At 41.5% G+C, this 13,504-nt stretch overlaps 1 pseudogene; it reads right to left on the reverse strand.

The window, feature by feature from the left end:
- Window positions 1-7,858: 7,858 nt before the first annotated feature.
- Window positions 7,859-8,650, reverse strand: LOC112409090 (spindlin-1 pseudogene; annotated as a pseudogene).
- Window positions 8,651-13,504: the final 4,854 nt, after the last annotated feature.

Here is a 13,504-nt window from a genome sequence, read left to right on the forward strand (position 1 = left end):
ATTTACGAAATCATCTAATCATGTCTCAACTTCCCTTTCCTGCCTTATCTCACACTATTCTCCTAAAAAGTCTTACTCAGGTTAAGTTGATCTTCCTGGTGTTTATCAAACGCCTTGCGTTTCTTTTTTTTTTTAATAAAAACTTTTAACATGTTTTCTGCCTCCATTTTTTGTGTTGCTCTATTTTTTCCAACGTCCCTATTATCCAAATCCTAGTAATTTTTCCAGATGCAACTCAAGAAACCATTTCTCCGTAAAACCCTTTCTGGCCTCCTGCCTAAAGCCCTGGTTCTCAAAGCAGTGAGGGCCATTCCACTCTGGGACACACTTCATTTGTTGATTAGCCTGATTATTTACTTTTTATAGTTGCTATTTATGTTTGTATATTTTCATGCTAATTCTCCACAATGAGAGACCAGGAATGCATCGTACACTCTATATTTCCCTCAATATAGAAAGTGCCCTGTGTGTAATAGAGCTCTCCATGTGGCTGAATTCTAGAGCTGGAGGGAGATTTGGAGAGCTGACGAGTTGGTTGATAGATTAATGGACTCTGAACTAAAGAACACTTTAGACCTTTCAACCTAGCTATATACTCAAAATAACTGATTTTGACTAAGTGGCTTTTATTAGTACGTATTATTGAGGCTGATTTATAAAGAAAGATGTATAGCATGGATGAACAGTTTGATACAAAAGTAAATCTAAGACATGGCTAAAATTAACCTGTAGAGAAATCTTTCCACAGTCTGATGGTCTTGTCAAAATTTAAAGTTTCATCTTCTGATTAAGACTAATGCTCCTGATTCTGTATTCAGTGAAACCCCAGACTGACGATTCCTCCTGGTTTATACTTACCACATGCAGCACCACGGAGTGCCAGCAGGTGGCGCTGCTTCTCTGCAGAAATTTTTGTGATCCGCTCAACAGCCTCCCTCTCATTCGCATTGCTGCTACAAAGGCCTGACCCCGAAAAGCAATTTGAATATTTTACATTAGTGGAAATAGGAATTGCTTACATTTATCATATATTCCCTGATAAACAAGGGTTTCAAAAAGTCAGATTTTTAAAAATTGCTTTCATTTTAATATTTCTGACCTTGAAAGACCAGGTTCCTCGTTATTATCCCTGAACACTTCAGATCTTTCAGATCTTATAATCAGTTGAGGACACTGAGAGGACTTGAGAAGGCATCTAGGATCTTACAGCCCAGATCCCTGGGCAAGGTCATTCATAGTCAAAGGCAGAGCCCGGAGTCCAACACAGATTTTCTAGCAGTCGCCTTCGCTGTCCCATCCTGTCTCGGCCGTTAGCATGCATCAGGTATGCCTCACCACTAAGTGCAATGTGACAAAAGCCAACCTCCATCTCATTCTGAGGAGTTGCCAGGTTCATCCCCAGATACGTGTGTGTGTGTGTGTGTGTGTGTGTGTGTGTGTGAAGAAAAGGGGTTCTGTACAGTGATCTGTCTCATTCTTCTTTGCAGCATCTGACCCGGGGTAAGCCCTCAGCAAGTATTTTTTGAATGAATGAAGGATGGAAGGAAATGAAAGAAAGGAAGGAAAGCAGGAAGAGAGGGAAGGATGGGAGGAAAGGAAGAAGAGAAGGAAAAGAAGGAAGGGAAAGAAAACAGAAAGGGAGGAGGAGAGAGCGGGTGGGAGGAAGCCCAGAGACTTACAGCATAGCTAACCACCTCCGACATCTGGTAGATGCTGGGATGATTCACCTTGCTTTAGAGCACTTGGAAGAAATAAGATGGAGAACAATTTCTGGCCAACTGGGTTATTTTATTAGCTCTATTTCATTCTATTTGGCCACAGGCAATAAATTAAAAGGTGAATTCAGTGGTGTGTACATCTCTGTGAGGATAAATCTCCACCTGCCACTTGTGTCACATCTGGCAGCTGTGGGCAGGCATCAGGCAGCGCCCCATGTCCCCTCTGCCAGCCTCATGGGAACTGCCCATTCATGAGGGCAGATGGGGGGTGGAAGTTTTTGGGAGCAAGTCCATATTCAGAGCCAGAGAAATTTCAGGAAATCCAAACACATGGTTTTATCAGATACATGTCTAGAATGAGAATTATCGCTCTAAGTGGAAGCAGAGCATAGAAGCTGTGGCCCAAGACAGGAAGTAAGGCCTCTCCTATTTCTGACTCAAAGTACTCGTTTTTCTTTCTTGTGATTTATCTCACTCTAGAGGCAAAGCCTAAATGCTGAGTTTTATTTCTGTGATTTTCCTTTAGACCCAGTCCCTCCATAGGGATTTTATGTGTTATGCCATGGTTCTCACTTGACCTAGTCAGCCATCAAAAGTCATCTATCCTATGTCCCATTCTTAACCCTGATAGTTGACTAAATAAATTAATCTGAAGTGATAATTCTTATCGTAGAGGACATGTGATTTTAAAAAAAATTTTATTGAAATACAGGTGATTTACAATGTTGTGTTAGTTTCATGAGTACAGCAAAGTGATTCAGTTATATATACTTTTTTAGATTCTTAATAGAGGACATGTGATTTTAAAAAAATTTTTATTGAAATACAGGTGATTTACAATGTTAGTTTCATGAGTACAGCAAAGTGATTCAGTTATATATACTTTTTTAGATTCTTTTCCATGATAGGTTATTACAAGAGAATTGAATATAGCTTCCTGTGCTTTATAGTAGGTCCTTGTTGGTTGTCTACTCCGTATATAGTAGTGTGGATATTTTACTATCAAACTCCTAATTTATCCCTCCTCCTTGTTTCCCCTATGGTAACCATAAGTTTGTTTTCTATTTCTTTGAGTCTATTTCTATTTTATAAATAAGTTCATTTGTATCATTTTTTAAGGTTCCACATAAAAGCAATATCATATGATATTTGTCTTTCTCTGTCTGACTGACTTTACTGAATATGATAATCTCTAGGTCCATCCATGTTGCTACAAATGGCATTATTTCATTCTTTTTTATGACTGAGTAATAGTCCATTGTGTATATATACCACATCTTCTTTATCCATTCATCTGTTGATGGACATTTAGGTTGCTTCCATGTCTTGGTTACTGTAAATAGTGCTGCTATGAACATTGGGGTGCATGTATCTTTTCAAATTATAGTTTTCTCCAGATATATGCCCAGGAGTGGGATTGCTGGATTCCCCACTACATGGCATGCAGGGATCTTAGTTCCCCGACCAGGGATCCAACCCGTGCCCCCTGAAATGGAAGCGCAGAGTCTTAACCACTGGACCACCAGGGAAGTCCCATATTTGATTTTTAATACAGGCCTCCTGGAACCAAAATGCTTATCTCAGGAGTTAAATCTATTCTGCCAGTGGAGGTTTCTGGCATTATATCATGTCATGAGGGAGGTGGGTTTGAATCACTCCTGTATTCCATTTTGATGTCTTCCAGTCATACCACCTGGGCAGCCATATGTTCTTGCAAATGCATGAAGAGGTTGTATAAAAGAAAGCATTCATTTGGCAAACATGATTTGCCAGGCGCTATGTTGTCAGGGACTGAGGCACAAAGACCATGGGAAGGTGTGTCTGTGTCTTTAGAGAAGAGAGAGGCAAGGGGTCTGGTGATGACCTGCAGAGGGCTGAGTGTGGGAAGAGAGCTGCAGTAGGTGGCAGGGGAGGGAATGGTGTTCAGGGCTGGTAGAAAGATAGACTGCAGCAAGTGGTAGCTGCCCAAGGCTGATGGACAGAGAGAGGAAAGAATCAAGAGTGACTTCTAGTTTTATCTTAGAAACCCAGTAAGTAGAATGAAGTATACTAGGGGGTGGAGTCATAGGAGGAATCACAGTTACACAAAAGTGTGTATGTATGGGAAAACTGAGTGTGTTGAGGGATGAGGATGGTATATTTTCAGTTTAGGGGATGAAGGACTTTGAGCCTAAAGACAGGCAAGCCTCAGGTGACCTCACTGTTACCAAGGAATACAGAACATGTTACAAGATTTTTGTTTTTGTTTTTTTTTTTGGCACATGTAGGGTTTATTTTAAATGTCTTAAGGATAGCGTTACACCATAATTATAACAATTACTTACAGAATTAACAGATTTATATTGTTTATACTTCTAAATGCAGAGAACAGGGAACCATCTACACACAGTCTAAAATTAAAATTAAATTCAACTTAGTAAGCAAGATATCACTGAAGAAATCAAAAAGGAAATCAAAAAATACCTAGAAACAAATGACAATGAAAACACGACAATTTTTTTGGTTTATTTACAAATAATTGTAAATAAACAAATGGGGGGGCTTCCCTGGTGGCACAGTGGTTGAGAGTTCGCCTGCCAATGCAGGGGACACGGGTTCGTGCCCCGGTCCAGGAAGATCCCACATGCCATGGAGCAGCTGGGTCCATGAGCCATGGACACTGAGCCTGTGCGTCCACCTCAGAATGGGAAAAACTATTTGCAAATGAAGCAAATGACAAGGGATTAATCTTCAAAATTTACAAGCAGCTCATGCAGCTCAATATCGAAAAAACAAATGACGCAATCCAAAAATGGGCAGAAGACCTAAATAGACATTTCTCCAAAGAATATATACAGATTGCCAACAAACACATGAAAGAATGCTCAACATCATTAATCATTAGGGAAATGCAAAGCAAAACTATAGTGAGATATCATCTCACACCGGTCAGAATGGCCATCAGCAAAAAAAATTCAAGCTTGAAAGGTGAGGTTATTTTGCCTAATTTTAAAATGCAAACACAAAGACCTCTTGAACCATACACATTCGTTCAAACTGCACTCATGATGGAAAACACAAAAAATGCAGTATTTCCAAAAAACCACAGCCATATTGCCACAATAATTTTCTGTTATAATAATTGTTCCTGTCTTTGGAGAACTTTAATTTTTTTTTAAAAGACAAGCAGCTTAAGAATGTTTTCAGGTGCTACAATTTGTGACAATCAAAACAGTCTTTTAATGGGTCCACGGCATTCAGAGATCCAAGCTCAGGCTCTTTGGGGTTTGGCATGTAAAACAGTAATAGAAATGAAATCTGGTTTAGAAGCAACTGTGATTGTTTTCAGAATTTGCAGTCCCTTCAAATATTGCATGATATATACAACTGGGAAACCACCTTCTGTTGGCACTGTACTTGCTTCATCAGTGCATTTTTATCCTACAACCACCAGAAAAGCACAGTAGGCAAATATACAGAAAACTGAAAACAAAGGAAAACAAAAACACAAAAAAACCTAAGTATCTTTAACATGCAACTTTAGTTAGTTACATTGAACATTCTACTAGAATAACACGCAAAAAAGGATGGTCTGCTTTTAAGGTTTTCCTTTGAAGATTTTTGGGCACCAGACATCACACACAGGCATGCATACACACAACACAATAATACTATAGCAGGTCAGTGAGAAAGACCAATACATTTTATACAGAGATTCATGTCATGTTAAGTCCCACGATGATAATGTTGGAAATTCACGTTGGATTCCTAGAACAAGGAACCAACATTCAGATACCAGGAAAAGGCAAGCCATGCACAGAGATCTGAAACACGAGCCTAAACGAAGCCTCAGATACTCAGATGGGAAGCAGAGTTAGTCACCATGTCAGGAAGTGTGGTTTAATCCACTGAAAGAATAAAGGATGGGATAAAATGGAAAAACAATGACCCCCCTTCCCCTTCCTTTACCCTAAAGGCAATAAAGGGAACAAAGATTAAAATAATGATGATAATGATCACATGGCACATTTGTCTAGAGACTGGCAGGTCATGTGGTATTCAAGTTGCCAAAGGTACTTGCAGAAAAACCACAGTGCAAGTCATTAAGTGATGCTAGAAATGTTCCAACTGACCCAACCTTCTGGATACTTCCAGAGAACTTTATTTTTCATCCCGAAGTCACTGTACGGTGTTTTCCTAGTGCACGCAGGACACACACGTGTCTGCCTGGGCTTGGGGAGCCAGGCTCAGCCTTGAGATTCACATGCAGGGACTCTTACAAGAGCAACCAGGTAAACAGGTGACAGATGTGCAGCATGACCTTGTTCAAGCTGCGGAGGAGCGTCTCAGACCTGGGTACTCGCTTCCTGGAGAAGCTCAGCCCTGGCTGAACCTCCGGAGGCTCTGGGCATACTGCAGAAAACGGAGGGCTGTATTTATGGGGTGTGAGGGGTTACCAGCCAACAGCTAAAGGCGCAGCCTTCCTGAAGGTGGAAATGGGCATCACACAAACCACTCACAGCCAGGCTTGTAACTACAGAATCCCTAACGTGTTAAGTACAGGCACGATGGAGGTTGCGGGGACCTCTGGTGTTTGATTGACAGCGTAGGCATTTAACCTTCCACCCAAATTTCAGTTCAGATTTCCAGTCTCCACAAGAGACTGGTTCCACGTACCGCCTTTCTCCTAGCTTTCAAAACGCAGGGGCTCATCCAAAACAAAGTGACAGCTAGCCATTTCGCTGCTACACCAACCACTTTTGCAGTTCTTTTTGGTTAAAACAACCTTGCAGGGATAAACCACAAAAGGAGTCTGTGGCTGGGGGCTGCTATCAATCACATTCACAAGCCAACACAGGTGACTGACCCTGACGTGGCAGGGTCCACTCAGTGGAACGCATCCACGTCAACAGCACACTGACCGCAAGAAGATGCAGCACCACAAAGGTGTCAGGGGATTTCAGCTGTTATTTGTCCAGACATTCTTTGTGGGGAAAAGCCAGGGAGAAAAACCCTTCTGACCATAATCATACTATCCGTAAAATCGGAATAAAAATAAAAGTGTCCCAGAGGACTTGTTAGAAAGCAACAAAGCTATTCTTAAACTTACATTTCTAAAATTTATGTTCTCCCAGGAACTTACTACATACACACAAACCACTGATATACTGTTGCCTTTTAAATCGTGTACTAAAATCCAAATTACTGGTGTGTACAAATAACGGACCAAAAGTACTGCCCAAAACACACCTGCATTACACTATGTGGACCAAGTACCTGGGCTTTGACAAAAAAAGAAAAAAGTATTTATGATAAAAGTTGTAAACAAAAATTTTACAAAGCTTAGAATCAAAGTCAAATTTTTGCCCAGATTTCTAACTGTTTGGTAAAATTCTAACATGGGTCATTAACGGTTCATGAATGATTCTTGTTTGGACTTTCCGACTGAAAAGGTGCTTTGCACTTCTGACTTTCAAAACAAGCTGAATGTCCCGATGTGCTTTCTGTGGCCAAATTTAATTTGCGACAAACAGCAGTAATATACCAAATATGATTAACTTGGGTCAGCACTCATGCTGAACTGGAGAAAATTATTTAACCCCTGTCCCAATCCACAAATAAAGGACTGCCAATGAAGTGTGTGTGTGTGTGTGTGTGTGTGTGTGTGTGTATACAGATCTGTGTGTGCATATATATAATACATGTATACACACAGATATACATAGGTGTATGTGTTTATATATATATATATATCCAAAAAGGCAAAAACAAAAATATCAAACTATGCTTGCATTGTGGCAGCAGAATAAGAGAATGTTAAGAGTGAAGGGGAAAATCTATTACAATTTTAAATGACTGATACTAGCTTAACTTTTTTTTTTTTGCCAAACTTGCCTGTAACTCCCCTCCAAACAGACTCCTTTTAAGAGGAAGGAGTTCCCCTCCAAACAGACTCCTTTTAAGAGGAAGGAGTTCCTTACACAAAATGTTTTGTGTTCACATATACCTATACTCTTCAGAACAAAACCAGTTCTGCAGGCAAACTGTGGGTTCGTAGGGACATTTAAGCTCTCATTAAAATGGAAAGCAATCAAATCTTTACGTCTACAAACTGCACATTTAATATATTTCCATAAATTTGGCAAAGCTCGTGATGACATCTAGAATGTGTTCACCAAATCATAGACGTAAATATGGAAATCATCATCAAATTTGATGAAATAGACAGACGACGGTTTGGTCTCCACTTGACGGATGACCATGCCAGTCCTTTTAGAGCCATCTTCTCTGGCATATTCCACTTGTTTGCCTACCAGGCACTCCAGGACTTCTCCTGGTTTCCTTTCTGCTGGAGATGAGTCAATTGAATCAGGAATAATGTGAACGTCACCTTCTTTATAATCATCTAAGAGCTGGTGCATGTACAAGACAGGATTGTTCTCATAGGTGATGTAAAACCACGTGTTCATGATGGGGGCGCGTGCTAGGACCATTCCCCTCCACTCCTCTTTATAGCCATCCTGGGTCTCAAACATGTGCTTCACTGTTTTGCCAATCATTGTGTCGGCTAGGTGTGCAACATTGATTTGGGATGTTGCAACTCTATCAGGGAGGATTTCAAGTGCACAAATTCTTTCATCTTTATTAAGTTCTAGTCCATAAACACAGTCAAATCCATCGTATTTTATAAGATACAAAGAAGGATTTACAGGCACCTGGTCCAGAACGGTTCCTTTCCACTGGGTGACAGGCTTGTTCCCCTCTTTCCACCCATGCCGAATCCTGTGGCCTATGATGCTCCGCGGGGTCTGGGAAACAGGTGTGCTGGGCCCTACACTGCTCCGACGTTTTTTGTGGGACGTCCTTTTCTTCATCTTGCTTGCAGATACACCAGCATGGCCTGCATCAGCTCTGGACCGCTGGCCAGCTGTCTTCCCGAATGGAGTCTTCATTCCTCTGTACTTACGTGACCAGCAGAGCTGCTGGACCGGGATGAACGTTCAGGATTCGCCAATTTGAAACTTTTCACGGAATTTCAATGTTCATATTAATCCATCATCCAAGTGCCTCTTTTACAAGTTCAGCAAAAATTTTAAATCATAAGGACTTTGCGGCAAGGCCACGAAGGCCAACGTCCGCAGGGCCGCGGAGGCCAACGTCCGCTGGGCCACGGGACCCCGCAATCCAGCGGCGCGCTCCCGCCCGGGCTACCCGGCAGGAGGGCGCCGCCCCGCCCACTCTGGGCCCCGCCCACTCCGGACTTCGCGGCGTCCGCCCCGCCCCCGGCGACGCGCGCTGCGTCTCCTGCCTACGCCAGCCTCTGCTGACTGGACGCCGAAGTCTTTATCATCGTCGCAAATTTTCATTTATTGAAAGGGCATGCTTGGTTTTCTCTTCACCCTATAAGAGGTCAAATATGCCCAGTTCTTGCATTGCAAGCTCTTACGATTAAGGAAAACTGTACAGAGGAGGATCATGAGACAAATGAGCACACGCGGAGCCCAAACCCTGAGAAACAGGAAACAGAAGAGGTCGATGGGGGGAGCTTTCCTCTGCCCTCGACACAGCCACCACTGGTGCCGGGATCAAAATGATGTCACTTGCTTTGTCCTCGACAGACATTTGCAAACAAAACTTTTTAGCAGACACTTAAGGTCATTTGGGAGGTCAGAGAACTGTACTTGAAGATGTTTGCAGTACCGTCAACACTTCCTTCTGGCTCGATTCGACATTCTCTGTGCCCTGTATGTAGAAGCCATAAACTTCTTGATAGTCTACTAGTATTATGCCTCAAAAAAAAGCAGGAAAATTGAGTACTTGGTGTGCCCCAAATGACTCTCTTTTTGGCTTTGGGCACCGGAGAAGTGGGAGTTTTTTAGCTGTTCTGTAATACTCGTGATATGAAGCACATTAAACATGAGTCAGAGTGATAAGAATCTTCAAAGGTCTTTCCAGAAACTCGTTCTGAGACTTCTTAACGATGATAAAGAAGCCACAGTAAGATGCCCAGGGTCCTGCTCCATTTTCAGAGTCCATAACTTTGAAGAAAGAATAACATATTACTTGGAAGGAATTTATAATAACCACGAGTATTTATAATTGAATCACGTTTAGGAACATGCCATGCCTTTCAAGCTACTCCATGAAAAGAGTTCAGTGACTTCATAAGTTTGGGAAACCAACCCTCAATACTTTCTTTTCCTTATGGAGCATCATTGACATCTGAAGGGTTCTGAGAACTTCTGCAGTAAAGAACTCCTGGAAGACTTAAGGCTAAACAAACAAACAAAAAAATGTCTAATGGTGAGTATTTCAGTTATCTGCCGTGTGTGTGCACTTTATAATTTTTCTCTTCTATCTCCTCTACAAAACGTTTAGTAAAACTTTGAGGTGAAGAGGGTGAGTTCATGTTTTGGGTGAATGTGAAGAGTTGCTGGGGGTATGGCAAAAGGAAAGGCTGGCTTTGGGGGACAGCTGACATATGGGTTTCATGGACAATGCAGAGTGAAAAGTGGGGTAAATCGAGGTGCTGTGGGATTTCGGAGGAGGGCGTGCAAGGCAGGTATGAGGAGGTCAGAGAAGGCTTCCTAGATGTGATGGCTGAATTGAAACTTGAAGTGTGAATGGGAGTGATCCAAATGTTCCAGTTATCATTGCTATGTAACAAATTACCTCCAAACTTAAAGTCTTAAAACAACCATCTCATTTTGCTCACAACTGGGAGGGTCAGGAAATAGGGAGAGTCGTGGTTGGGCATTTCTCACTTGGAGTCTCACGTTTGTTTACAGCCAGATGACTACTGGTCTGCAGTCATCTGAGGGCTAGTGCATTAGTTTTCTAGGGCTGCTGTAACAAAGTATCACAAACTGGGTGCTTTAAAACAATAGAGATGTATTTCTCACAGATGTGGAGGCTAGAGTTCCAAAATCAAGGTATCAGCAGGGCCATGCAAGACTCTAAGGGTGGATCATTCCTTACTTCTTCGTAGCTTCTGGTGGTTGCCAGCGATCTTTGCCTTATAGATGGATCCGCTCAGTCTCTGCCATCATTGTCACATGGCCTTCTCCCTGTCTCTTCACAGGATCATCTTCCCCTTGTGTGTGTCACTGTGTCCAAATTTACCTCTTCTAGTAAAGACACCAGTCATTAGGTTAGGGACCACTCTAGTCCAGTATGACTTCGTTTGAACTTGGCTATGTCTGCAAAGACCGTCTTTCCAAATAAGGTCACATTCACAAGTTCTAAAGGTTAGGACTTGACATTCCTTTTTGGGGGACACAGTTCAACCCATAATAGCTAGTTGTGGGGTGGTAAATGTCTAAGATGTCTCACTCACATGGCTGGTTGTTGAGGCTGGTTGTCAACTAGGAGCTTCATGGCCTTTTCTGGCCTTGCCTCAGAAATCGTATACCACCACTTCTGTCATACTCTGTTGGTTGAAACAGTCACAAGCTGTGGACCACACCTCCCAATGGAAGGACTGTTAAATAATTTTCAGGTGTGTTTGACACGTGCCACACCAAGCAGAAGGGAATGGTGACACAGCTGGTGCTGGTGAGAAACAAAACTGAAGGTCTATGAAAAGGCCAGCTCAAGGACACTTTGCAATTTGTGTGCAATTGTTTCCAAAGTGTTTGCTCAAAGGCTAATTTCTATGAAACTTTAAAGAGAATACACAGAAAATGAGATGGGTGTGCAATTTTCTGTAAAGATATAATTAAACTCAGGAAAAATAACTCCTCCCTCCCTCTTCTCTCTTTATTCTTTTTTCCCCTCCCTTCCACCTTTCTTTTTCTTTACTTCCCCAAGCATGTAGTAGAAGCATTAACATTTACATTTCATAATACAGAATTAAGATTAGGTACTACATATGTGTGCAGCCATGATCCCTTACTTACAATACAAATAGTATCTTAATTCATGAATTAATAAATTGATATTCTCTAATATGTATTATAGCGCCAAACAAACATGCATATTTTAGAGTTAGACCAATCTAATCTTGGACTAGTTTTGTTGCTTCAGTTTAAATAACAAAGCTATACAGAAAAATCTAAGAAGGATATATACATCAAATATTAAAAGTAATAAGCTGAAGGTGATAGTGTTTTGGAGTGCTTTTTATTTACTTCTTTATACTCTTCTGTAGTTTCCAAAATCACCTCAATAGACACATATCACTTTTAGAAAATAAACTATTAAAATATAGTGACTCTAATTTTGCTTAAGTTTTTTGCTTCAAAATTAGAGGCAGTATATTCTTTTTTTAAAATTTTATTGGCTGATTCTTTGGTAGTTTTCCATTACGTCTTTTTTAAAAATTAATTTATTTATTTTGGCTGTACTGGGTCTTTGTTGATGTGTGCAGGCTTTCTCTAGTTGTGGCGAGTGGGGGCTACTCTTCGTTGCAGCGCGCATTGCAGCACGCGGGCTTCTCATTGCAGTGGCTTCTCTTGTTGTGGAGCACGGGCTCTAGGCACATGGGCTTCAGTAGTTGTGGCACGTGGGCTCAGTAGTTGTGACTCACAGGCTCTAGAGCGTAGACTCAGTAGTTGTGGTGCACGGGCTTAGTTGATCCGTGGCATGTGGGATCTTCCCAGATCAGGGATCAAACCTGTGTTCCCTGCATTGGCGGGTGGATTCTTAACCACTATACCACCAGGGAAGTCCCAAGAGACAATATATTCTTTTTCAACAACTTAAAACTTAAAACTTTCTTTAATGCCTTGGTATAAATGGAGGTAAATTATTTAATTTCAAATAGAACATGGAAGGTGGTCTGGGCAGTTACTTTATAGCATCTTCAGGGAAAGTCTCTTGGAAGAAATGACATTTTTGCTGAGTCCTAAAGAAAAAGAAGCCAGTCAATGAAGAGCTGAGCCAGAGCATTCCAAGCAGAGGAAACAGCAAGTTCAAAGGCCCTAGGCTTGCAAATGTTCCCAGCTTGTGTGAAGAACAGTTTCTGTGGCCAAAAGCATAGTCAGTGTTGGGAGAGCATCTGAGATAAAGATGGAAAGTGGAAGGTGCAAGATGACCTAGATTCTCTAAGGCAGGGGTTGGCAAACAACTTCTGTGAAGGGCCACTTGAAAGTACAAAGTATGGACTGAAAGAAAGGAACTGAGGAATGATGCATTTTGAGTGCATTTTGAGTAAAAGAAGACTAGAGCAAAATGTCCTTCCTTGAGGAAACTATGGCATGGGTGATACCGGGGAAAAGAAATAAATATTCACTGTTATGAGCTGAATTGTGTCCCTGCCCCTCCCAAATTCATATGTTGAAGTCCTAACCCTCTCAGAATGTGACTGTATTGGAGATAGGGTCTTTAAAGAGGTAGTTAAGTTAAAATTTGTTCATTAGGGTGGGCCCTAATCCAGTATGACTGGTGTCTTTATAAGAGGGGGATTAGGACACAGACAGGTACAAAGGGAAGACCTTGTGAAGACACAGGGAGAAGAGCCTTTTACAAGCCACGGAAAGAGGCCTCAGAAGAGACCAACTCTGCTGACACCTTAATTTTAGACTTCTAGCCTTCAGAACTGTCAGGAAAAAAATTCCTATTAAACTCATACAGTGTGTAGTATTTTGTTACATTGGTCCTAACAAATACCCTGACCAAAGGCATGAGTGGAAGTGTTGCTTACTATGTAGAGATTCTTTGGGCCGCCATCGGTTGTTGTTATAATTTTACTGAGTGTTATTAGGGCTAGGACATTGTAAGAACTTTTCTGACTTTAAAGTGCGTTTTCTTTATACCCAGGCCTGTAGGGAGAAGGTGAAAGCTGGAGTGTCTGTTCAATAAGTGCT

This window comes from Neophocaena asiaeorientalis, unplaced genomic scaffold (genome assembly GCF_003031525.2).
Source record: "Neophocaena asiaeorientalis asiaeorientalis breed wild unplaced genomic scaffold, Neophocaena_asiaeorientalis_V1.1 scaffold5, whole genome shotgun sequence".
NCBI lineage: Eukaryota > Metazoa > Chordata > Mammalia > Artiodactyla > Phocoenidae > Neophocaena > Neophocaena asiaeorientalis.